General features: G+C 40.5%; 1 long non-coding RNA gene across 1 annotated transcript; it reads right to left on the bottom strand.

Moving 5' to 3' along the window:
- Positions 1-2,998: 2,998 nt before the first annotated feature.
- On the bottom strand, positions 2,999-3,697 carry LOC103651131 (uncharacterized). Its single transcript, XR_564581.4, has 3 exons — positions 3,559-3,697; positions 3,167-3,245; positions 2,999-3,079 (listed from the first exon to the last, which is right to left on the bottom strand). It is a non-coding gene; the product is annotated as an uncharacterized lncRNA (long non-coding RNA).
- Positions 3,698-4,207: the final 510 nt, after the last annotated feature.

Genomic DNA, 4,207 nt, shown 5'->3' on the forward strand with positions numbered 1-4,207 from the left:
ACTAATCGAGATCGAGTAGTTACTCCCTTGCTAATATCACCCAAAATTTGGTCGACGGGATGATCCCTTTGAATCATTGCTCGAACTTGGGTTGGAGGTGCCGGTTGTGCTTCTTCCTCCATTACATGATCATCTTGTGCTCCCCCTTGATCACATGCCTCCTGTTCATCATCTTGAGTTGGAGGTTGCACCATTGTTGAGGAAGAAGGTTGATCTTGCTCATCTTGTTCCTGTGGCCGCACATCTCCAATCACCATGGTGCGTATTGCGGCCGTTGGAACTTCTTCTTCATCTACATCATCAAAATCAACAACTTGCTCTCTTGGAGAGCCATTAGTCTCATCAAATACAACGTCGCTAGAGACTTCAACCAAACCCGATGATTTGTTGAAAACTCTATACGCCTTTGTATTTGAGTCATAACCTAACAAAAACCCTTCTACGGCTTTGGGAGCAAATTTGGAATTCCTACCCTTCTTCACTAGAATGTAGCATTTACTCCCAAAAACTCGAAAATACGAAACATTGGGTTTGTTACCGGTTAGTAGCTCATACGACGTCTTCTTGAGGAGGCGATGAAGGTAGACCCTGTTGATGGCGTGGCAAGCCGTGTTCACGGCTTCCGACCAAAAGTGCTCGGGGGTCTTGAACTCTCCAAGCATCGTCCTCGCCATGTCTATAAGCGTCCTGTTCTTCCTCTCTACCACACCATTTTGCTGTGGTGTGTATGGAGCGGAGAACTCGTGCTTGATCCCTTCCTCCTCAAGGTACTCCTCCACTTGAAGGTTCTTGAACTCGGACCCATTGTCGCTCCTTATCTTTTTCACCTTGAGCTCAAACTCATTTTGAGCTCTCCTTAGGAAGCGCTTGAGGGTCCCTTGGGTTTCAGATTTATCCTGCAAAAAGAATACCCAAGTGAAGCGGGAAAAGTCATCAACTATAACAAGACCATACTTACTTCCTCCTATACTTAGATAGGCGACGGGTCCGAAGAGGTCCATGTGAAGCATCTCCAAAGGTCTTGATGTGGTCATCACATTTTTGGTGTGATGAGAGCTTCCCACCTGTTTGCCTGCTTGACAAGCTGCACAAGGTCTATCTTTTTTGAATTGCACATTAGTTAAACCTATCACGTGTTCTCCCTTTAGAAGCTTGTGAAGGTTCTTCATCCCCACATGTGCTAAGCGGCGATGCCACAGCCAGCCCATGCTAGTCTTAGCAATTAAGCATGCATCTAGACCAGCCTCCTCTTTTGCAAAATCAACTAAGTAAAGTTTGCCGTCTAATACACCCTTAAAATCTAGTGAACCATCACTTCTTCTAACGACAGACACATCTACATTTGTGAATAGACAATTATATCCCATATTGCCTAATTGACTAACAGATAAGAAATTATATCCAAGAGACTCAACTAAAAACACATTAGATATAGAGTGCTCGGATGAAATAGCAATTTTACCTAACCCTTTTACCTTGCCTTGATTCCCATCACCGAATATTATTGAATCTTGGGAATCCTTGTTTTTGACGTAGGAGGTGAACATCTTCTTCTCCCCCGTCATATGGTTTGTGCATCCGCTGTCGATAATCCAGCTTGAACCCCCGGATGCATAAACCTGCAAGGCAAATTTAGGCTTGGGTCTTAGGTACCCAACTCTTGTTGGGTCCTACAAGGTTAGTCACAATTGTCTTAGGGACCCAAATGCAGGTTTTGTCTCCCTTGCATTTTGCCCCTAATTTTCTAGCAACTATCTTCCTATCCTTTCTACAAATTGCAAAGGAAGCATTTAAAGCATGATATATGGTCGAAGGTTCATTAATTTTCCTAGGAACATTAACACCATTTCTCCTAGGCACATTTCTACCATGCATACAGGAAGAACTAGAAGCAAACATAGCATATGAATCATAAACATGCACTACAAGAAACTGGTTAAAGAACGTGGGTGAAAAACCGTCGAACTTAATGTAATAGGCCGTCGAACTTACCATAAGAACGTGGGTTTACCGACGAATATAGCCGACGACGATTTTTGGACGAACTTAGAGAAGTAAGTTCGACGGCCCCGACGAACTTAACATTAAGAACGTGGGTACCGTCGAACTTAACGTAAGAACGTGGGTTTTTAAGTTCGACGGGGGCCGTCGAATTTTTTCCCATAAGTTCGACGGCACCCACGTTCTTACGTTTAAGTTCGACGGGGCCACGTGGCCGTCGAACTTATGGGTCCTACGTGGGTCGACGAGGGCTGCCCATTAAGTTCGACGGTACCCACGTTCTTAACGTTAAGAACGTGGGTACCCACGTTCTTAACCCTTTTCCAGAAAAAAAAATAAAAAATACAGAAATGAAAAAATAGACACACATAATATCACATGCAACATAGAATATCACATACAATACAGATTTCAAACACATGGATATATGTTCATATCACAAATTCACACAAGTCCAAATACACAAGTTCACAAATTCACATAAGTTCACATCCATAGTTCACAATTTTAGTTCACAAGTTCAAACACACAAGTTCAAACATTAGCTCCATCGCTCTCGATCAGGACATCGGATTGTTGTTCGTAGCTCCACCACTATAATTGAGACATTTGTCCGCAAAGTCATTGTGAGGGGGAGGAGTCACTTGATGAGAACCGGAATCCTACAAAATAAACCAAAATTCTCATAAATATACAACTGGCATTAAATCACGTGTATCATATTGTGTTTAAGCATTACACAGTATTCTGAAATAACAGATGGCACTATTTACAGAAAAATACAATTCACACAAACATTTTAATAATCAAACAACTGTTACAGATACGTTGTTTCCAACCCCAGAGAGCCAGAGATCAATTTGGATGCACGGGCAAATGTATAATCATGTTAAGAAAAAACAAGTAGCAACAGTAAGCAGTGCAGCTAAAACCTGAAGAATGCACAGGCAAATGTGTAAAAAGTGCTTTCAGTGCACACACAAAAATACCTTAGTTTGACGAAGTTCATATATCTCAAGAAACAGCTGTTTGGAAAGCTCTTCCAGTGCATGGACTCCTACTTCTAAGTTTTTTATATCTTCAAGATAGAATTGGGAATCAATGCTTATCACCAACAAAGAAACGTGTAAAACAAAAAAAACAGAAAACAAGGATACAAGTATACCCTGCTCAGTTTGATCTTCCTGCACAGATCTAACAACTGTTCCCACTATACGCTTCAGAAACGATCTGGCCTTTAACTTCTGCAAGTAAGTATTCTTTATTCTCTCATGCTGTACATGGTATGCAACAAACAATAAAAGAACTTGCCACTTGCAAGTTGCAACCGTGTTGTGAACTTGTGACTTGTTCCATTGAGTGTTATATGGAATAATCCATCACCCCTTTGATTCCAATACATGACCACATAAAAAAACATGGCAATATCATGTATTAAAATCTTTTAAGTTTTACCATCTTTCACCTAGAGTATATTCCCATGTTAAACCAATGTGAATATAGGATTATTTTCTATGAAACATTGAAACATAAAGCAGGGACTAGTAAACTAAGTACCTCATCTGATCCTTGAATCCTCTCCATCTCCATTTGGGACAAAATAATTTTCTTCTTCTTAGCAGTACATGTCTCCATGGATTGCATCAACTGTCGTTCCAAGGTTTTGATGTCTGTTTCATCAATTTCCCTAAAAAATCATGATAGTTAAAATGGCCAGTATAACATCGTAAAGATGTAGATCAAAGTTAGTCATCAGAAGTGACAATACAGTATTGATGAGATAAGCTCCAAACATGATGAATAGCGACAGATAACTGAATAGCCAAACCTAAGACCTGATTGCTAATAGTTCCATTCAGAACTTACATTACATACTATGTTGAGGAGATGAACAATGAGAATTTCTTAGAGGGTGGTAATTCAACGAAAGAAGAAAACCGAATATATGATGCACTAATGCCAACTGTAAAGTATAAAAATCCCCAGTCTGCTACCAACTGAAATTAATAATAAGTGCTTAGTTTAAATATGCTATGTTGCAGATCATGGTCAACCCAAATCCCTAGCTCAGCTCCAAGTCCTCAATTGCAAAATGTCATCTAGACTTGTAGAGCAACGACGTGACTTGGGGTGCGGGTCTTTTCCTTCAAAAGTGCCAGGCAGTGATAAAAATATACTAGTTGTTGGGGTATATCCATCATGCCTT

Source organism: Zea mays, chromosome 3 (genome assembly GCF_902167145.1).
Source record: "Zea mays cultivar B73 chromosome 3, Zm-B73-REFERENCE-NAM-5.0, whole genome shotgun sequence".
Classification (NCBI taxonomy): Eukaryota; Viridiplantae; Streptophyta; class Magnoliopsida; order Poales; family Poaceae; genus Zea; species Zea mays.